The following is a 23,586-nucleotide window of genomic DNA, read 5'->3' on the forward strand; positions in this document are numbered from 1 at the left end:
TGTTTTGATGCCCCCAGAAGCTTTTTTAGGCTCTGACCCAAGCAATCTGTCTGCATTCCCTTTTCCGCACATTTTATAATCTTTACAGAAGCACAGGTCTTAAACAAATTAGCCTTCTTCTGAAGCTGTATTAAAGTTCTAAACTATGTCCATGCTTCATTACTTTTTAAGTGTTGGCATGATGAATATATTTTTGTATAATTGTTTCCAACGCTAACAAAAATATTTAGAAGTGTGATGGACAAGTGTGATTTGAAACATTTACATTGCAAATACTAGTGAACTTCCATGTTTTCTATGTGATTCAAGAAACAGAGATTTGTTACTGAAGCTTTTGTCCTGTATCTACAAGGATAAAACTGGAATGTCAAATTTCAAATGATGACAACAATTATTTAATAGAGAAGAGGAGGCTGATTGGCTTGCAAATCAACTCGAATTGTTGCTGTAGGGAAAGCACCAAATGAGTATAAACTGTCAAAGTTCTTTCATATTTCAAAGAAGTACCAGACTCGAATGTACTCTTTTTGTTTACAGAGAATGAGTACCTGAGCTTGCATGCATCTTGAACTTTTAAATAAGTAACATTACCAACTTAACTGATTACCTTTAATCTGCTGTTATTGTTGTTATTAGTGCACTCGAACTTGTTCAGCAGTGCCGTGCAGCTGAAAGATCATATCTGACAGTAGATGTTTTGAGTATTGATGATAAGAGATACATTTTGTTGAAGATTTCTATTCACACATTTATCTGACAAATTTGTATGAAATACCAGTTTAAAGGAGAGCCGATCTTTTTATGTCGTATAGGAAATGGGACCTAACTGCTTGGCAATTGGATATTAATTGATGGAGATGTTGTTAAGGAGAATGCACCAACTAGATGGTGCTTGACAGTCCTCTTGGCTATTTGCAACAAACAGTATCCACCCAGCCTGTGCTGGAGAAACTTAAAAAGTGTCCAATATTAGATACAATTCCACAATTTGATGACGTGCTAAATAATTTTGAATGTGTGAAGAAATATGCAGAATATATTTAAGATGATCAATCAGGCTTGCAATGTGCACTTGTATGTACTGGAAGCTGTATAAATTGACCTGCAGGGTGTTATTCCTTACATATAGTAACAGCACATAGACAAATTGCACCGATTCCAACTCAAGTAATAGGTGACAGTTATTCTTTGGCTTATTAATGAAGGTATTGTCTGAGAGATCAGAATCAACCTGCTTGGTTTAAAATTTGAAACAAGGTTTGGCAGTTAACTGTCAGTTGCTCAACCAGGGAAAATACCACTCATTTAACATTGTAATGGTGTAAAATGATTAGCTTAACCTTTTTTTTTGCAATATTTTGGCTTTCCCAGCTAATGTGAAATAATGTGGGCACTTTTCAGATCCAGCAATGATAGCTCCTAGTCCATTTGCAAACTTGTGTGATACAGTGAACAATCCAATCAGGGTATGCATTGTCAATAGGATAGTGTTGAATTCTATTTCTGTGTAAAACCTGTACACTGTTTATTGTTCATTATGCCATTGAATCCCCCACAACCAAACTCACGTCAGTTGCCATTCACTAGAAAATAACTGGAAGGGCTGTTTTCAATAGAGTGGCTGGCTGCAAGTGCAGGTTATTATAGAAGGCAATGGAAAGGTTAATATTTGTGACAATACAGCTCCTTCAACGAGCCTATGTTGTCCTTGGCTTCTTTTTCAGAGAGGTTGTAAAAGCAGCGATTCCGAAAATCTAGATTTGAAGGGTTTTAGGATCAGTCTGATTAGAGCTAACAGATACTGCTTCAGGAAAAAGGTTTTCAAGTTTGTAAAAAAAAAAACCTGTACAATGAAAGGGAAATGGCCAGTTCTCCCAGGTCAGCTTTTCTTTGACTTGGTTTGGTTTGGTTTGGTTTTTAACAGTCTGACTGTTCGCTGAAAGCCGACAGTCAGTGAGGCTGTTGGTTCAAGAAACAGCTCCATGGAAGAATTTATTCCATGCTGAATATCTCTGTTATCTCTCTCTCCTGTAAGACCCTGTGATTGATTTACCTTTTGTGCTAACAAGTGTTTATGGGGATTATTGCAGGAATTTGGGATTAAGTTGGAATAGTCTGTTGGGTATTTGGATAGGTTGTTATTCTATATTCTGAACTCTTTGTTTGTCATGATTTAGAGTGTTTCATCTGGCAATATTGCAAATAAATTCTATTTTGTTTAAAACTAAGTGGTTTGGCCAGCTACATCACTTCTGGAATATTCACTGTACACCTGCTGAAAACAATGAGCAAAGTTAGGGTCTGGGCTACTTTCTTGAAATGTTTTGAGGCGGTCTGGCCTGATCCATAACAAACTAGGGGCTCTTTGCGGGATTTGTTCTGTAGTTCCAATTGGGATTAGGATTGCTGGCCTCGAAGGTAACGAGTGGTAGGTATTAGTGTCTGTTGTTCCAGGTGTTGAATTCGATCGGTTTAAACAGTGCTTGGGATAGCAATGGCTCTTTCAGTCACCCGATATTTCTGGGGGTGGAAGAATTGACCTTGGGGGTTTTTTAAAAGGTGATTAAGGCCAAGCTGTTGGAATTAGCAGACAAGCTGGAGTTGGAGCTGCCTCCTTCCGTGACGATAGGAGAGATAATTACAGCAATAGCTCAACATTTAAATTTGCTGGAAACTCCGTCAGAATCTTTAGAGATGGCTAAAATTCAATTGAAAATGAAGCAGCTTGAGTTAGGGGCAAAGACAAGGAAAGGGCAACAGAAATGAAACAGTTTGATTTTCGATTAAAAGCAGAGGAAAGAGTAAAAGAACAAATCACTTTAGCAGAACAAAGAGAGGGAAAAGAGAGAAAAGGAGAGAGAGAAAGGAAGAAAGCGAGGGAGTCTGAACTTCAGACTTAGATAGCAAGGTAAGCTTCAAAGGATGGAGATGAAAGCTGAAGATAAGTTAGCGAGGAAGAGAGTTAGGATGAGCAAATCTATGGTAGCCAAAGGGCTGGTGAGAAACGATTTAAATATATTCAAGCATTGCCTAAATTTGATGAGAAGGATGTGGAAGCCTTTTTCATCTCAATTGAAATGGTGGCTAAACAAATGCAGTGGCCAGTGACCTTGTGGGTTTTACTGATCCAAACAAAACTTGTAGATAGAGCTCGTGAGGTATTCACATCACTGTCAGAGGAGGATCTGGGGTGTGTGAGAAGGTGAAGAAATCCATTTAAGTGTGTATGAGCTTGTGCCAGAAGCTACAGACAGTGTTTCAAGAATCTAAGGAGGGACCCTGGTCAAACCTACATTGAGGTTGAAAGGATCAAACCAAGTAATTTTGATAGGTGGGTAAGGGCATAAAAATAGAGCAAATCTATGACACTCTTAGACGATTATTGGGAGGAGTTCAAAAATTCACTTCCAGAAATAGTCAAAACTCATGTAGAAAAGCAGAAAGTTAAAATGGTAAGATTAGCAGCTGAAATGACTGATGATTGAGTTGGTCCATAAATCTGTAAAGGATAGAAATTGGGGTAAAGAGAAATCCTCACGTGCAAAGGGAAAGATAGATCTCAGTGAAGATCATCAGGATAACTTACCACAGGGTAAAAAGGAAACGCTTGAAGGGGACACAGAAATTAGAAAGCTCTGGTGTTTTCACTGCAATAAAGTAGGTCACATGAAATCACAGTGTTGATGGGTTACGAAAAGCACTGGGAAGCCAGATGTAGGAAAACAGGATAAGACTGAATTTTGTTGGAGTGGCCATGGAAAGCACAGTGGAGGCTAGAAAGCTGCACCAGATTGTACAAGCTGGTCAGAGGTTGGTTAAGGAGGGAGTGCCAGATCATCATAAGCCGTATAACCGCAAAGATAAAATTTACTCACATAGGCCAGGAGCAGCAGGTAAGGAAATTACAAAAGCAAGAGATACAGGATCCTCTCAATGTGTGTTATTGAAAGATGAGGACGCTTACATCTTAAGGACTATTTCCACAAAAAGTACTAGTAACGGGAATTCATGGTGAGCCGTGAAATGCTCAATTATGTAAAGTGAGGTAAGAGTGTTGAGTGAAGAGTGGAGAAGTCGTGATACAAGTAATCAACAAATTCCCAACTCCAGGAATACAATGTTTCCTTGCTAACAATATAGTTCGTTCACAGGTAGGAGTGCTGCCTACTATGGTTGAAAAGCAGTGGAAACTCAGACAACTGAACTATTTCAGAGTTAAAAATCACACAACACCAGGTTATAGTCCAACAGGTTTAATTGGAAGCACACTAGCTTTTGGAGCGACGCTCCTTCATCAGGTGATTGTCACCTGATGAAGGAGCGTCACTCCGAAAGCTAGTGTGCTTCCAATTAAACCTGTTGGACTATGACCTGGTGTTATGTGATTTTTAACTTTGTACACCCCAGTCCAACACCGGCATCTCCGAATCAGAACTATTTCAGGGCACACATCCTGGGATATTTCTTGATTGTGAGGTAACGAGGTCACAAACTCACTATTGAAACAGGGGAGATCAAACAATGCAGATAAGAAAGTTGAAGTGGAATTATAAGAGAGCCTGTTTGATCAGATGGTGGAGACAAGCCAGGAGCAGATAGATGACAAAGCAGACATCTTTAGCTCAAATAAATTAACTGAGTTACAGCAGAAAGATGAAAATTTAAAGAGATTGTATCAAAAGGCATACACCAAAAAAAGAATTTGAATGTGTCCCTGGAAGTTACTCCCTTAAAAATAAAGTCTGAATGAGGAAATGGAGACCGTCACATCATCAGACAGGTGAGAAATGGGCAGAAGTTCACCAAATTGTATTGCCGGTGGGTTATAGAAAGGAGGTGTGGTTAGTGACTCATGGACTGCCACTAAGGGTTCATTTAGGAGTGAGAAAAACTCAAGCTAAAATGCAAAATAAGTTTTACTGACCCGGACTGCACAAGGATGTAAATTGAATTTTCAAGAAATTTCATTCATGTCAGGTAATTGGAAAACCACAGGCAGTAATAAAACTTGTACCTTTTAATACTATTCCTGCAACTGAGGAACCTTTTTCACTAGTCTTAATTGATTTTGTCAGACCTAAAACAAAAAGTGGGAATCAGTATGTGTTAATAATAATGGGCGGTTCACTTGATTTCCAGAGGCCATTCCATTAGACAATATCATAGTTTGGGAGAAGATTTGTAGCTCGGGTGCTCGTTGTTGTTGTTCTGTTCGCCGAGCTGGGAATTTGTGTTGCAGACGTTTCGTCCCCTGTCTAGGTGACATCCTCAGTGCTTGGGAGCCTCCTGTGAACCGTTTCTGTGATATTTCCTCCGGCATTTATAGTGGTTTGAATCTGCCGCTTCCGGTTGTCAGTTCCAGCTGTCCGCTGTAGTGGCCGGTATATTGGGTCCAGGTCGATGTGCTTATTGATTGAGTATGTGGATGAGTGCCATGCCTCTCGGAATTCCCTGGCTGTTCTCTCTTTGGCTTGTCCTATAATAGTAGTGTTGTCCCAGTCGAACTCATGTTGTTTGTCATCTGAGTGTGTGGCTACTGGTCGTGTGGTTTTGTGGCTTGTGGTGTTCATGGATACGAATCGTTAGCTGTCTTCCTGTTTGTCCTATGTAGTGTTTTGTGCAGTCCTTGCATGGGATGTTGTACACTACATTGGTTTTGCTCATGCTGGGTATTGGGTCCTTCGTCCTGGTGAGTTGTTGTCTGAGAGTGGCTGCAGTACACCAGGACTGCAAAAAGAGGATGAAAAACACCTATACAATGTATTCGCCATAAACAGATACCCTCACAATTTCATCAACAGATGCCTAAGAGAAAGACAACGGAATGAGGACATGCCACAACCCAAAGGACAAGCCACACTATCATACATCAAAAACATTTCTGAACTGACAGCCAGACTTCTGCGACCACTAGGACTCATAACAGCACACAAACCAAAAGCCACTCTCAGACAACAACTCACCAGGATGATGGATACGGTGTGTTGGCTTTCATCAGGGGGGGATTGAGTTTAAGAGCCGCAAAATTATGCTACAGCTCTATAGAACCCTGGTTAGACCAGACTTGGAATATTGTGGGTCTAGATTAGAGTGGTGCTGGAAAAGCTCAGCAGGTCAGACAGCATCCGAGGAGCAGGAAAATCGACATTTTGGGCAAAAGCCCTTCGTCAGGAATGAATATTGTGTTCAGTTGTAGTTGCCTCATTATTGGAAGGATGTGGAAGCTTTTGAGAGGATGCAAAAAAGATTTACCAGGATGCTGCCTGGACTGGAGGGCAAAAAAGGCTGAGGGAGTTAAGGCTTTTTTCATTGGAATGAAGAAAGATGAAAAGTGGCTTGATAGAGGTGTACAAGATGATCAGAGGCATAGATAGGGTGAATAGTCAGACATTTTCCCAGAGCAGAAATGGCTATCATGAGGGGACATAATTTTATGGTGATTGGAAGAAGGTTTAGGGGAGATGTCAGAGGTAGGTTCTTTACACAGAGAGTGGTGGGTGCGTGGAATGCACTGCCAGTGGTGATAGTAGAGTTAGATACATTAAGGACATTTAAACAACTCTTGGATAGGCACATGGATAATAGTACAATGAAGGGTATGTAGGTTAGTTTGATCTTAGAGTAAGATAAAAGGTTGGCACAACATCGAGGGCTGAAGGGCCTGTCCTATGCAGTACTGTTCTATGTTCGATGTAAGACTGTACAACTTGTACATGCAATAAATCCCACATTGTTTAGGAGAATGCCTGTTCTCACTTAGACTTATTAGTGGTCATCCTTTAACACTGTTAACCAAGTCAGTTGTCACACAACACCATGTTTTGGTCCAACAGGTTTATTTGAAATCACAAGCTTTCAGAATGTTGGACTTTCGTCAGGTGAAGTGATACTTCATTTGACGAAGGAGCAGTGCTCTGAAATAAACCTGTTGGACTATAGCCTTGATTTGGAGATGCCAGTGTTGGACTGGGGTGTACAAAGTTTAAAATTGCACAACACCAGGTTATAGTCCAACAGATTTATTTGGAAGCACTAGCTTTTGGAGCGCTGCTCCTTCATCAGGTGGTTGTGAAGTATAAGCTCATTCGACACAGATTTATAGCAAAAGTTTACAGTGTGATGTAACTGAAATTATATTTTGAAAAAGATCTGGATTGTTTGTTAAGTCTCTCATTTTTTAGAATGACCATGTTGGTTTCGGCTCTTTCATATGTAAATCCCAGAAGCTTTTTAAAGTTACATTCTCAAGTGAACTTTAACAATAGGTACCATGTCAGCCCAGATAATGAATTGAAGGTGTGAGTTGCCCTGTGTGAGGCTGACTGTGCCCCAGTGTTCAGACTGATTCTAATCTAATAAAGGGATTTACAGAATGTTATATGGATTCATGCAATTTAAGAGCAAAGTGAAATGTAATTCTGCAAGTACAAATTTACTTCACAAACCTATATGTGTGTGAGTGTATGTGGATGTTTGTGAGAGGGTGTGTGTCTGTGTGTGAGCGAGAGTGTAAAAGGGTATAAGTCCTTGAGAGGGTGCATGTATGGGTACGAGTGTGGAAGTGTATGTGTGAGCATATGAGAGAGAGCTTATTTATGAGAGAGGGTCTGCATGAGTGTTTGGGTCTGTAGGAGTGTATGTGCGCGCGCGCTCGCAGTGCAGTGGGGTCATCTGGAGTGTGACATGAACCCAAGGTGCCGGTTGAGGCCATCCCCATGGGGACTGAACTTGGCTATCAGCCTCTGCTCAGCCATTTTTCGTTGTTGCCTGTCCCGTGGTCCGCCTTGGAGAATGGTCACCTGAAGGTCAGAGGTCGAATGTCCTGGACCACTGAAATGTTCGCCAACTGGGAAGGAACGGTCCTGTCTGTTGATTGTTGTGCAATGTCCATTCATCCGTATCCATAGCTTGTGCTTGGTTTCACTAATGTACCATGTCTCAGGGTATGAGAAAGCCGACGTTGGACAAATCACATGTGTACCTCCGTGTCCATGGTGGGAGGTGTCCCCACATATAATGATGGTATCCGTGTCCACACTCTGACACGTCTTGAAGCATCTGCTCTGACAAGGTTGTATTGTGTTGTCCTGAAAGCCAGGCAGTTTGCTGCGAACAGTGATGATCTGTTTGAGGTTTGGTAGTTGTTTAAAGGTGAGAAGTGGAGTTGTGGGGAAGGTCTGGGCGAGGTGCTCATCCTCATTGATAATGTGCTGTAGGTTGCGAAGAACACGGCGTAGTTTTTTGGGCTCCCAGGAAGTACTGGACAATGAAGCGTATCCTGTCAATTACAGTTCGTGTCTGTCTCCTGAGGAGGTCATTCTGGTTTCTCGCTGTGGCACGTCGGAAACTGGCAGTTGATGAGTTAAGCATCATACCCCATTCTTATGAGGGCATTCTTGAGTACTTCCAATGGCCCGTCACGTTCCTCTTCATCTGAACAAATCCTGTGTCTATAGCCGGGGTCAGAAGTTGTGTAACTTCTGACTTTGTCCATTCCAGTCCGACACCTCCGCATCACAGTTCATCAAATGGGCCCATGACCCTGTAAGATAGGAAAATTAATTAAGACCACAAGACAATGGAGCAGAAATTAGGCCATTCAACCTATCAAGTCTGCTCTGCCATTCAATCATGGCTGATAATTTCGTCGACCCCATTCTCCTGCATTCTCCCTGTTGAAGGAGCTTGACAGTCAATAACATTTCTATCTCTGTCTTAAATATACTTAATGATCTGGCCTCCGCAGCCTTCTGTGGTAGTGAATTCCATAGATTCACCACTCTCTGACTGAAGAAGTTTCTCCTTATCTCCATTCTAAAAGGTCTTCCTTTTACTCTAAGGCTGTTGCCTCGGGTCCTAGTCTCTCCTATCAATGGAAACATCTTCTCAAATCCACTCTGTCCAGGCTATTCAGCATTCTTGTGCTAAATCTATTGTGAAAGTGGGGGAGATGATGTTTCCCCAACCACAATTTAGTGGTTGGTTCTATGCAGAGGAGTTTTGCTTCTGGGAACTGTTGGTACAGAAGATTGCATGTAGGAGAGATGTTTCTGTTTCCAAATAACAGTCTTCAGTTGTTGGGCACACCCTGTTTGATTTAAGACCCTTGGCAGTTGTTACTTGCAGGCTATTTGGGTGCAAGACTGGCCCGGTCACAAGACAACACTGCCTGCTGCTGGTTGAAGACGAGGCAGACTGGTCGACTGTTTACTGATACAGGAGAGAGAAGTCTGAAAGAAAACCTTGGAGACTTAGTTTTGCTGGAAAGGAATGACAACCAAGGAATGTTGCAGTTTTGCAATTCTTGCTATTGTTGTTGCCTATTGGAGGAGGGGAAGGACAAGTACATAGGAAAAATTACTCATCCTCCAAAACTGTGTACTCCACTGAGGGGACCATTGGCAGGCAATGCCACATCATGCCAGCACGCAACCCCACACCCTTGCCAATCAATCTGAGACCTTGCGAAGGGAATCTACACTGGCAAACACTATTACCACCATCGCTGGTGAGACGGAGGGGGAGAAATTGCACAGAAGAAAAGTGTGGAAGAAGGCAGAACATTTAGAGGTGGCATCCCAAGAACTGCCCCTAAGCTTGATGTATTTTTGTCAGGACGCAAGCATGATGGGTCATCACTTGGCCAAGATCTGTCAAGTCCTTGCATTTTGTGATCCCCATCCATGACCAGTTGTGTCAGTTTGGGGGTCAAAAGCATGGAGGGGTGATTAGGAGGCCTCTGGAACAATAACCTTAAACAGAAGAAGCATCACTCCTCCGCCCCTTCAGGCAGAGAAGGACAATCATTGCTCGTCATTCACCCTGTTGCCCCCCCCCCCCCAACTGCAGTTCCTTCAACGGTGTTAAACATCTCTGAGGCTGAGCTGCATTGGCCTATGTTACTGCACTCACTGATGGCCAACTTGATATCCAGTTTTGCCTAACCTGGCATAGGATTGTGGTGCCAACACCCCACTGCTGAGTCTGTGGATACTGAGGTGGATGCGAAAGGCCCCCTCACTCTTGCCAGGATTTTATGTCAGACAATTCAGGCACTTGTGATCCTTTTCTTGGGTAGCCGGGTGATCTGGTGCTGGGAGTGGAGCAGAATCCTATTCAGCTATCATTACATAATTTAGGAGATTCCGCAGAGGATTCTGTCTTGTTTATCCTGGACGGTGGGGTATGGGGTGGGGCAATTCTAACCACTGATTCTGGACCACTTACTCAGTGTGGGGGAGGAGTCAGACTCCAGAGGCATCCCCTTGGCGGAGACCATGGTCTCAGTCACAAGCACCTATTATATTGAAGGGTTGGTGGGTGACCTGGTGCTCCTAGATGAGGTTTACTTCTTCACCTCTGGAAGACTCCAAACATTTTTACAGCTTAAGCTTGGTTGCCTAGACAGTGTCAGGTTAGAGTGGACAAGTAAGAATTCCTTTCATTTCTGTTGGCCTGGAGGCTAAAAGCAGTCCCAGGAGTAGAGAGAAAAGTGAAGTAACTGTGGTCAGGTTTCCTTTGTAGCATAATTTAAGGAGTTCACAGCTTAAAAAGCCCTTTCTGTAAAGGATACTCACAGTTGTTAGGTGATGGTTGCATAACACTGTTGGACATGATGACTTGATGTGGAAGTGCTGGTGTTGGACTGGGTTGGCTAAGGTCAAAAATCACATGACACCAGGTTATACACTAGCTTTTGGAGCATTGTTCCTTCACCATATGTAGTGACACAGGAAACATCAGACACAGAATTTATAAGTAAAAGATCAATGGGTCATACAACTGAACAAACCTAAAATGGCTGACTCTCTCCTATTAAATCTTTAATCAGTTAGAAAGGAGATGCAGGTTTTGATTTATTAAAATGCAAATCCTAGAATTTTCTTTCAAGTCACTGCCCCGAGGCAAAACAACCAGGAACACCACAGACAACTGCCTGCCGATCCGACCAAAGAACTCATCAGATTGATCAAAACTTTTGATCAAGCCCTTCAGAGTACCCTACATGCTCTCATCCCACATACTTCTCATGTATGGCTCTTCTGTCATCTTCCAAAGATAAACAAAGACAACACACCTGGACGTCCCATTGTATCAGGCAACAGGACCCAGTGTGAAAGCCTTTCTGGCTATATTGAGGGCATCTTGAAACCCATTGTACAAAGAACCCTCAGCTTCTGTCGCAGCACTACAGATTTCTTACATGGACCAGTCAAACGAGAACATTCCACATCACAATGGACGTTTTGGCACTCTGCACCAACATCGCCCACAATGTCGGCATCGCTGCAATTGCCTCAGCACTCAATACCACCAACTGCCAATCTCCAGGCACCATAAAACAATTCATCTGCTTCATCCTCAACCACAAATTCTTCACCTTCATCCTCAACCACAAATTCTTCACCTTCGACAGCCAGTTCTTCATCCAGACACACTGAACAGCCATGGGGACCAGATTTGCACCCCAAATGCCAACATTCTCATGCACAATTTCAAGCAAGACTTCTTTGCTGTGCAGGGCATCTGACCAACTTTATACACTAGATACATTGATGACATTTTCTTTCTATGGACTCAAGGCAGGGAATCACTGAAACAACTACACAGTGACATCAACAAGTTTCAGCCCACCATTAAACTTACCATGGCCTGCTCTTTAGAATCAGTTTCATTCTTGGTCACCTGCATCTCCATCAAAGATGGTCATCTCAATACCTCACTCTACCGCAAGTCTACAGATAACCTCATGATGCTGCACTTCTCCAGCTTCCACCCTAAATATATTGAAACTGCTTACGGACAAGCCCTACGCATTCAGAGGATCTGTTCAGATGAGGAGGAATGTGCTGGACATCTGATGGTGTTGAAGGACACCCTCGTAAGAATAGGATATGACGTTTAATTTATTAATCACCAGGTCGAGAAACTGTAATGAACTCTTCAGAAGACAGACACAGAGTACCCTTTGCAATCCAGTACTTCTCTGGAATGGAGAAACTATGCCATGTTCTTCGCAGCCTTCAACACATTATCGATGATGTTGAGCATCTCGCCAAGATCTTGCCCATGCCTCCACTTCTCACCTTTAAGCAACTGCCAAATCGCAAACAGACCATTGTTCGCAGCAAACTGCTTAGCCTTCAGGACAACATCGACCACAACACCATACAACCCTGTCATGATGATTACTGCAAGACATGTCAGAACATCCTCACAGATAGTATCATTACACGTGGGAACACCACCCACCATGTGTATGGCAGATATTCATGTGACTCTGCCAATGTTGTCTTATCTCATATGCTGCAGGCAAGAATGCCCTGAGGCATGGTATATTTAGGTTTTAAGTTTGCCCGCTGAGCTGGCAGGTGTATTCTCAGATATTTCCTCACCATGCTTGGTAACATCATCAGTGAGCCTCTGGTGAAGTGCTGGTGTCCTGTCCTGCTTTCTATTTGTGTGTCTTGGTCTCTTAAGGTGGTGTCCTCCTTCGTCTATGTCTAAGGATACTAGTAATAGCTGGTCATGTCTTTTGGTGGCTAGTTTCCTGCCTGTCTGTCCGATGTAGTGTTTGTTGCAGTCCTTGCAGGGTATTTTGTAAATGACATTTGTTTTGCTGGTTGTTGGTACAGGGTCCTTTAGGTTCATCAGTAGCTGTTTCAGTGTGGTGGTAGGTTTGTGGGCTACTATGATGCCAAGGTGTCAGAGTAGTCTGGTAGTCATCTCTGAGATGTCTTTGATGTATGGTAGTGTGGCTAGAGTCTCTGGGTGTGTTTTTTGTCTCCTTGTTTGGGTTTTGTTGTTTCAGAATCGGCAGACTATGTTTATCGGGTACTCATTGTTCTTGAATACGCTGTATAGGTATTTTTTCTTCTGGGTGCTGTAGTGTATTGTGGTCCGTTTAAATATGTCCTGATGCAGCTCTGTTTGTGAGTGTTGGGATGATTGCATCTGTAGTTAAGTATCTGGTCTACGTGTGTTGCTTTCCTGTAGACGCTGATCCGTATTTCTCCATTGACTGTTTGTTCCACTGTGACATCTAGGGAGGGGAGTCCGTTGTTGTTCTCTCCATCTTTGGTGACACTTATGCCAGTAAGGATGTTGTTAATGGTATTATAGGTTTCCTTTAATTTGTTCCATTTTGTGATGACTAATGTGGCATCCACATATCAGATCCAAAGCTTGGGTTGGATAGTGGGGAGAGCTGTTCATTTGAGTTTCTGCATTACGGCTTCTGCTAAGAAGCCTGATATTGCTGATCTCATGGGTGTCCCATTGATTTGTTTGTAGGTTTTGTCATTGAAGGTGAGGTGGGTAGTGAGGCACAGGTCTACTAGTTTGAGGATGCTGTCCTTTCTGATGGAGTTAGTGCTGTCTGGTGTTTGTGTCCTTGTTCATCTAATAGTGTGGTCAGTGTTTCTTTGGCCAAGCTGATGTTAGATGATATGAATAGGGCCATTACGTTGAAGGAGACCATTACTTTGTCCTCTTCTATTTCGGTGTCTTTGATGTTCAGGAATTCTTGGGTAGAGTGGATGGAGAGGCAAGAATCTTCAACTAGGTATTTCAGTTTTCGATGGAAACTGTGGGTTGAGGTGGTGGGGGGGGGGGGAAGCTGGTTTGTGTACCTAAGGTAGTCCTTAGAAGCAGGGTGTGTTGGATTCATCAGGTTTCATTCTTTGAAAATCTGTCTTGCTAATTTTGCTTGATTTGTGGAGTTTCTTCAGTGACACTGCGATATGGTTTTCTAGCTGTGGAGTCTAGTCAATTGCCACCTGTTGCTAGGTGTAGGTATCTGTGAGCAGTGAGTTCTCCTTTTCACTGTACTGTGTTCTGTTTAGGATGATAGTCAATGCACCCTTTGTCTGCAGGTGGGATTACAGTATTTCTGTCATTGAGACAGAACTGTAGACCAGCATCTACAGGAAAGCAACGCACGTAGACCAGATACTCAACTACAGAAACAATCATCCCAATACCACAAATGGAACTGCATCAGGACATTAGTTAAATGGGCCACAACACACTGCAGCATCCAGGAACTATGAGCAACAGAAGAAAAATACCTATACAGCGTATTCAAGAACAATGAGTCCTCGATAAACAAAGTCTGCGGATTCTTAAACAACAAAACCCAAACAAGACGACACAATACACCCAGAGATTCCAGCCACACCATCATACATAAAAGACACCTCAGAGATGACTACCAGACTACTCCGACGCCTTGGCATCATGGTAGTCCACAAACCTACCAACACACTGAAACAGCCACCGATGAACCTAAAGGACCCTGTACCATCAACCAGCAGAAGAAACGTAATTTACAAAATACCCTGCAAGGACTGCAACAAACAGTACATCGGACAGACAGGCAGGAAACTAGCCACCAACGTACATAAACACTAACTAACCACCAGAAGACATGGCCCACTACCACTCGTATCCTTACATACAGACAATGAAGGACACCACTTCGATTGGGACAACACATCCATCCTAGGACAGGCGAAATAGAGACATACATGGGAATTCCTAGAGGCCTGACATACAAACTGGAACTCTATCAATTAGCACATCGATTTGGACCCCATTTATCAACCTTGAGAAAAAGAACCAGAAATGATATCACCCACCTTATCAGACCAAAATATATAAACAGAAAGCAGGACAGAGCACCAATGCTTCATTGAAGGCTCACTGATGATGTTACCTAGCATGGTGAAGAAACGTCTGAGAACAAACCCACCAGCTCAGTGAGCAAACTTACAACCTGAACCTCAACCTGAGCTACAAATCTTCTCAAAAATCGCGAAGCATGGTATGTTGACGAAGCCATGCAGATGCTTCAACAACGGATGAATGGATACTGCACAACAATCACCAGACTGGAATGTTCCGTCCCACTGGGGGAGCATTTCAGTGGCCAAGGACATTCGGTTTTGGATCTTCGAGTAAACATCCTCCAAGACGGACTTTGGGATGCACATCGAAGCAATGTTGCTGACCAAAGGCTGATAGCCAAGTTTGGTACTGTTGAGAACAGCCTCAACCAGTTCATTGCACACTGCAGGTGACCACACCACACAATGCACTGTCTCTCACACACACACGCACACACGCACACGCACACTCTCTCACACAAACACACACTACACGCTCAGACACTCACACAGACTTTCACACACACTCACTCACATGCGCGCACACAGACTTTTTCTCACACATATATTCTCCCTCACAGGCTCGCACACACTGTCTCACTACCCCCCTACATGTGCGCGCACACATGCTTATAAATCTATGGGGTAAATTTGCATTTGCAGGTTTGTATTTGTTCAAAACGCACACAATCTGTAGACACTGTCAGTCAGTGACATTTTATCAATTCCTGTTTTGGAAATAAAACCAGTCTGACTAAGGTTAAAATTCAGACGGATTCTAAACACAACCACATACCTAAAATACATTGTCTGACCTGAGATGTCACCTGTTGTATGTACTGATAAAACCTTTAGTTATCTAAAGTGACTTTAAACAAATTCTGGGACTTGCATTTTAATCCATCGAAACCTGCATCCCCATGCTAACTGATTAAACATTTAATAGCCATTTTATGTTTGTTTTATACATTCACATCAGTTGTATGATCCTTTGATCTTTTACTTGCAAAATCTGTGTCAGATGCCTCCTCTCTCACTGCACCTGATGAAGGGCCAATGCTTTGAAAGCTAATGTTTTCAAATAAACCTGTTAGACCATAACCTGGTGTCATGTGAACTTTGATATGAAGGCTTTCATAGAAACACTGTGCAACTTTCAAAATCTCTCCTGAAGGAAAAGGAAGGTGACCGTTTTTTAGTTACTAGTGGTGTACCACAAGGATCTGTTTTGGGGCCACTGTTGTTTGTTATTTTTATAAATGACCTAGATGAGGGCATAGAAGGATGGGTTAGTAAATTTGCAGATGACACAGAGGTCAGTGGTGTTCTGGACAGTGTGGAAGGATGTTGTAGGTTATAGAGTGACATAGAAAAGCTGCAGAGCTGGGCTGAGAGATGGCAAACGGAGGTTAATATGAAAAAGTGTGAGGTAATTCACTTTGGAAGGAGTAACCAGAATGCAGAGTTCTATGTTAATGGTAAGATTCTTGGTAGTGTCGATGAGCAGAGAGATCTCTGTGTCCAGGTACACAGATTCCTGAAAGTTGCCGTCCAGGTTGATAGGGTTGTTAAGAAGGCATGCGGTGTGTTAGCTTTTATTGGTAGAGGGATTGAGTTTCAGAGCCACGAGGTCATGCTACAGCTGTACAAAGCTCTGGGGCAGCCACATTTGGAGTATTGTATACAGTTCTGGTCACTGCATTATAGGAAGATGTGAAGCTTTGGAAAGGGTTGAGATGAGATTTACTAGGATGTTGCCTGGTATGGAGGGAAGGTCTTACGAGGAAAGACTGAGGGATTTGAGGCTGTCTTTGTTAGAGAGCATGTTGAGAGGTGACTTCATTGAGACATATAAGATAATCAGAGGGTTAGATAGGGTGGATAGTGAGAGCCTTTTTTCTCAGATGGTGATGGCTAGCATGAGGGGACGTAGCTTTAAATTGAGGGATGATAGATATAGGACAGATGTCAGAGATAGTTTCTTCACTCCGAGAGTAGTAGGGGCATGGAACGCACTGCTTGCAACAGCAGTAGACTCATCAACTTTAAGGACATTTAAATGGTCATTGGATAAACATATGGATGAGAATGGAATAGTGTAGGATAGATAGGCTTCAGATTAGTTCCACTGGCCGTTGCAACATCGAGGGCTGAAGGACCTGTACTGCACTGTAATGTTCTATGTTTTAAGTTCTATATTGCTGCTTGCAGGGTACACTTCAGTCATCAGTGGTCAACTTCTAACTGGGTGGATATCTTGTTAAATCTATGCTTTTCAGACAGAGATCTTGGAGGTTCATAGCCTGTGCCATGTTATTGGCTTCAATTTGGAGTTTCACTTTATGCATGTACACATGCATTAGGGACTAGAAAAGACATGCTTCTTTGCAAAAGTGTCTATTGTTCCTGGTTCCATCAGTGAGAGTGAACTCCTTGAGGGAAGGAGTATAAAGAGATTCAGTTGGGTTCAGTCTCAGTGATGAAGCTCGGGGATTTGAGGTAGTACATGTCTGATGAAACCTTGACAAAACATTGCTATACTGAGCAGAAACCCATCACAAGCTTGTAAAAGACAAAGATAAAAATCTGCATTCTTGTTTCAAAGGTAAAAGTTTTCAAAAGAAAAAGATTAAAATATTGTTACCTAACTGAAGCATTAAAAGTTATAAACTCAGAAATACAGTCACATTTAATACTATTTTCAAGACCTGTCAGGAGAAATGATACTGTATTTGAGATTTTGATAGCCGAGATAAGCCACAAAGAAAACTAGATTGAGCATCTAAGAAAAAATGTTCTTACAATACCAAATTAGATATAAATCTCAGGCTGAACAAACAAATACATTACTGTATTGAATATGACCTTCTGATAATCACCAGATTATAAAAGAATCAGATAGAATCCTGGAATTCCATTCCTAACAGCAATTGTGGATCTACAGCACATAAATTGTAATAATTCAAGCTGGCGGCTCATCACCAACTTCTCAAGGGTAACTAGGAACAGGCAATAAATGCTGGCCAGCCGGAGAGTCTCATGTTAATGAGTGAATAAAAAAAATTGAAAATGTCCTGCCACCTTGGTCATTACTTTAATCTGAAATTTGAAATAGTCTTGAATGAGCAAGAGGCAATAGAAGATTTCAGGATTTAAGTAGACCCACAAATAATTCATTAATGATTTCCAAAGATTAATGGAAAATGGTGACTATGAAGCTTTGAAACCAGAATTGTTGGCATTATCACCGAGGCTTTTTCAGACCTTTTACAGACCAAAGAAAATTTTAAATTTGGACAAAGCTATTGAAATTGTATGAAAAACAGAGCTCACAAAGACATGCAGTCAAGTTATGAGAAGGGAAGACAACTTTATCATAGAAAAGCAACAGAATTAATTGACTTAAGATATAAACACTCTGAAAAACAAATGTGCTCAGCTATGGCAAAAGAATGTGACATCTGTAAAAAGTTAAAAATCACACAACACCAGGTTATAGTCCAACAGATTTGTTTGGAAGCACTAACTTTCAGACTGCTGCTCCTTCGTTAGGTAGCTGTGGGGCAGGACCATAAGACACAGAATTTATAGCTAAAGATCACAATGTCATGCAACCGAAATGATTTATTGAACAAACCCAGATTGCTGTTAAGTCTTTCCGAATGGGTTGCAGGTTTCGGTTCATTAATATGTAAATCCCAGAACTTCTTTTAAGTCACATTCATGAGATAACTTAAGGTGACATCTCAGCTCAGATAATGCATTAAAGGTGTGAGGTTGGAGTCTGTCTATATCCTAATCTTGAGTCAGACTGATTCAGTTTCCAAAGTGGAATTAATAAAATATTACATGAATTGACTGCCTGCAGATTGAGCATTTTTCCTGCAGGCAGTCAATCCATGTAGTATTTTATGAATTCCACTTTGAGCCAGACTGGTTCAATTTCCAAAGGTAGAAGACAGCAGGTGGTGGTGGAGGGTTGTTTTTCAGACTGGAGGCCTGTGACCAGTGGAGTGCCACAAGGATCGGTGCTGGGTCCACTACTTTTCATCAATTGTGTAAATGATTTGGGTGCGAGCATAAGAGGTACAGTTAGTGAGTTTGCTGATGACACCAAAATTGGAGGTGTAGTGGACAACTAAGAAGGTTATCTCAGATTACAACGGGATTTTGATCAGATGGGCCAATGGGCTGAGAGGTGGCAGATGGAGTTTAATTTAGATAAATGCGAGGTGCTGCATTTGGGAATGCAAATCTTAGCAGGACTTATACACTTAATGGTAAGGTCCTAGGGACTGTTGCCGAACAAAGAGACCTTGGAATGCAGGTTCATAGCTCCTTGAAAGTGGAGTCGCAGGTAGATAGGATAGTGAAGAAGGCATTTGGAATGCTTTCCTTTATTGGTCAGAGTGTTGAGTACAGGAGTTGGGAGGTCATGTTGCGGCTGTACAGAACATTGGTTAGACCACTGTTGGAATAGTGTGTGCATTTCTGGTCTCCTTCCTATCAGAAAGATGTTGTGAAACTTGAAAGGGTTCAGAAAAGATTTACAAGGATGTTGCCAGGGTTGGAGGATTTGAGCTACAGGGAGAGGTTGAATAGGCTAGGGCTGTTTTCCCTGGAGCATTGGAGGCTGAGGGGTGACCTTATAGAGTTTTATAAAATCATGAGGGGCATGGATAGGATAAATGGACAAAGTATTTTTCCTGGGCTGGAGGAGTCCAGAACTAGAGGGCATAGGTTTAGGGTGAGAGAGGAAAGATATAAAAGACACCTAAGAGGCAATGTTTTCACTCAGTGGGTGGTACGTGTATGGAATGAGCTGCCAGAGGAAGTGGTGGAGGCTGGTATAATTGCAACATTTAAGAGGCATTTGGATGGGTATATGAATAGGAAGGGTTTGGAGGGATATGGGCCAGGTGCTGGCAGGTGGGACTAGATTGGTTGGGATATCTGGTTGGCATGGACGGGTTGGACTAAAGGATCTGTTTCCGTGCTGTACATCTCTATGATTCTATGACTCAAGACTGGGATACAGACAGACTCCAACCTCACACCTTTAATGCATTATCTGAGCTGAGATGTCACTTTTTAAAATAAAACCTTAAGTTATCTCAAGAATGTAACTTAAAGGAAGTTCTGGGATTTACATATTAATGAACCAAAATCTGCAAAGATGAAAGACTTAACAGCAATCTAGGTTTGTTCAATATATCGTTTCAGCTGCATGACACTGATCTTTTGCTATAATTTCTGTGTCTTATGATCCTGCTCCACAGCTACCTGATGAAGGAGCAGCACTTCAAAAACTAGTGCTTCCAAATAAACCTGTTGAACTACAACCTGGTGTTGTGTGATTTCTAATTTTGTCCTTCCCAGTTCAAAACCAGCTCCTCCTCATCACATTTGTAAAAATTTAGATCACTTCCAGAAGATATGCTGAAGTGAGACCAAGTTTCAGAGTGGCAAAAAGCCTAATGCTCACTCATCGAAAAATGTTCATGCAATAAAAGCACCAGCATTGGAAATGTTACCCAAGACAGTTGAGCAGAATTTGGTGATTCACCAACTAGTCTTTGATAGAACCTATTTGTTAAAACCTAGTTGGGAAAAATGCGCTGGTAATCGAGCCCCACTGTTCCACAAGCTTTCACAAATGTGTCACCACCCAAGTAAACCAACAAGATGATAATTTTTCTTGACATTCAGGGAAGAGTGTTATTCAGGGCAAACATGATTCACACTGGGGAAAAAAAAACATGCTGGAGAAACTCAGCAGGTCTGACAACATCTGTGGAGAGAAAGCAGAATTAATGTTTCAGATTTGGTGACCCTTCTTTAGAACTATTAATGATGAGGGAAAGGTGGTATATGGACTGAAGGAGAGGTTTGGTGGCAACATGGGGAGAAGTGAGTGAATATGTGGACAGAGAAAGAGAGAAAGACAGTTTGGCAGACAAATGGATAGATTATGGTCAGTAAGGGAGAAAGAAAACTGATAATGGGGACCACAAGTGGGTGAAAATGAGTTAGCTACGTTGAAAGTAGTCTACATCAAGATAGGTCCAAGGATGTGAGGTTGAGTAAAGGAACTGGAAGATGATGTTCAAGCTCTAACATGACTGAATTTGATACTGAGTCCAGATGGCTGCAGTGTCCCCAGGGGGAAAAATGAATGCTTGCACTGATCTTTGCTGAATCACTGTAGCAGGTCTGAGACAGAGTTGTTTGCCAGGGAACATGGTTGAAATGGTAGGCAACCGTAGGCTCATGGTCATTTTTGCAGATGGAACAGTAGGTGTTCTGCAATGCAATTACCTAGTCTGCCTTTCATCTCCCAATTTAAAGGATATCACATTGTGAAAAGTGAATATATTAGAATAGCTCGAGTGAATGCAGATAAATTGCTGCTTCACCTGGAAGGTGTGTCTGGGGTCTTTTATAGTGAGAAGGGAGGAGGTAAATGTCAAGTATAGAGGTTTACAAAATTATGAGGGGCATGGATAGGATAAATAGACAGTCTTTTCCCTGTGGTCAGGGAGTCCAGAACTAGAAGGCATAGGTTTAGGGTGAGAGGGGAAAGATATAAAAGAGACCTAAGGGGCAACTTTTTCATGCAGAGGATGGTACGTATATGAAATGAGCTGCCAGAGGAAGTGGTGGAGGCTGGTACGATTGCAACATTTAAGAGGTATTTGGATGGGTATATGAATAGGAAGTGTTTGGAGGGATATGGGCCGGGTGCTGGCAGGTGGGACTAGATTGGTTGAGATATCTGGTCGGCATGGACAGGTTGGACCGAAGGGGTCTGTTTCCATGCTGTACATCTCTATGACTCTATTACACCTTCTACAATTACAGGGGAAGGCGCTGTGAGGTGTTGGGAGTGGAGAAGAGTGTCCCAGAAGAAATGGTCCCTGCGGAAGTCTGGTTAGGGAGAGGAAGGGAATATGTATCCCACTGAAGGTATTGGAAATGGTCTTTTATGATCTATGGATACAGGTGCTGATGTGATGGTAAGTGAAGACTAGGGGTATCCAATTGATGTGAGAGGGAAGACAAGGGGTGAGGGCAGAAGTGCAGGAAATGGATTTCCGTGGTTGACAGGACTGTCAACCGTGTCTAACCTTAGAACATAGAACATTACAGTGCAGTACAGGGCCTTCAGCCTTCGATGTTGTGCCAACCTGTGACACCAATCTGAAACCCATCTAACCTACACTATTTCATTTTTGTCCAGATGTCTATCCAAAGACCATTTAAATGCTCTTAAAGTTGGCCAGTCCACTATTGTTCCAGGCAGGCCGTTCCATGCCCTTACTACTCTCTGAGTAAAGAAACTACCTGACATCTGTCCTAAATCCATCATCCCTCAATTTAAATCTATCCCCCTTTGTGCTAGCCAGCCTCATCCTTCATTTGAGGAAAAAAGTGGTCATTGCCAAAGTTGTCCTGTGGAAGGTGGTATTGTCAGAACAGATGCAATTGAGGAAGTTAAAGTATGGAGTGGAGTGTTTACAGGAAGCAGGGTGTGAAGACATACAGTCTAGGCAACTGTGAGAGTGAGTGGGCTTGTAATGAGAATTGCTGGCCAGTCTATTCTCAGAAATGCAAACAAAGATGTCAAAAAAAAGGAAGGGATGTTTTGGATATTGACCAGGTGAAGGTGAGAGCGGGCTGGAAATTGGAAGTGAGATTGATAAATTTTTTCAATTCCAGATAAGAGGGAAGCAGTACTGATCCTCAAAGTACCGGAGAAAGAGTTTGTGGGTAGGGAGCAGAGGACTGGAACAAGGAATGTTCCACATATCCCACAAAGAGACAGGCATTACTGGGGCTAATGAACGTACCCCCAGCCACACCTCAGACCTGAAGAAAGTGAAAAGAGTTAAAGGAGGATTTGTTCAAAGTGAGATTGAGTCAGCACGGTGGTGGTGAGCAGTTTGGACTTTCTAGTAAAAAGTGTAGAGCCCTGCAGCCATCCCCTTGATGGGGAACGGATGTGTCAAAGGATTACCGGTCAATAGACAATAGACAATAGATAATAGGTACAGGAGTAGGCCATTCTGCCCTTTAAGCCAGCACCACCATTCATTATGATCATGGCTGATCATCTTCAATCAGTATCCTGTTCCTGCCTTATCCCCATAACCCTTGATTCCACTATCCTTAAGAGCTCTATCCAACTCTTTCTTGAAAGTATCCAGAGACTTGGCTTCTATATTCAATTCCTCTTGTTATGAAGGCCAGCATGCTATTAGCTTTCTTCACTATCTGCTAAACCTGCATGCTTGCTTTCATTGGCTGATGTACAAGAATACCGAGATCTCGTTGTACTGCCCCTTTATCTAACTTGACTCCATTTAGGTAGTAATCTGCCTTCCTATTTTGCCACCAAAGTGGATAACCACACATTTATCCACATTAAACTGCACCTGCCATGCATCCGTCCACTCACCTAGCCTGTCCAGGTCACCCTGTATTCTCCTAACATCCTCCTCACATTTCACCCTGCCACCCAGCTTTGTGTCATTGGAAAGAGGAGGCGGCTGGACCCCACGAACTGGAATTCTGAAACTCATGCAAATAGTCAGAAGAATCATGGATGAAGGTCTGGGCTACAGGACAAGAGGAGGAAGAATAAAGTCAAGGTTGAAAGAGATAGGTTCTGTGGGACAGGAACAAGTAGAAACAATGGGCCTGCCTGGGCAGTTCTGTTGGTGGATTTTGGGAGACTTTGAGCTTAGAGGCTGTTTAGGAGGCTAAGGTCTAAGATTAGTGACTTTTGTGGACATAATAGGCTGATGTTTGATAGTGGGGTCATGGACTGGGGAAGAGAGGAGGAGATATCTGAGAGCTGACACTCAATTAGATGTCAGAACGTCAGACAAAAACAGCACCACCCTTTATGGCATGCTTG

The 23,586-nt window shown here is 42.4% G+C and overlaps 1 protein-coding gene across 2 annotated transcripts in view; it reads left to right on the plus strand.

The window, feature by feature from the left end:
• The window catches only part of arhgap42a (Rho GTPase activating protein 42a), a 381,038-nt gene that overhangs the window by 35,304 nt on the left and 322,148 nt on the right, over positions 1-23,586 (plus strand). The gene's annotated exons all lie outside the window — the stretch shown is intronic.

This window comes from Chiloscyllium plagiosum, unplaced genomic scaffold, assembly GCF_037043375.1.
Source record: "Chiloscyllium plagiosum isolate Xiang-an unplaced genomic scaffold, Cpla_swu_hap1 HiC_scaffold_6, whole genome shotgun sequence".
In the NCBI taxonomy this organism is placed as follows: domain Eukaryota; kingdom Metazoa; phylum Chordata; class Chondrichthyes; order Orectolobiformes; family Hemiscylliidae; genus Chiloscyllium; species Chiloscyllium plagiosum.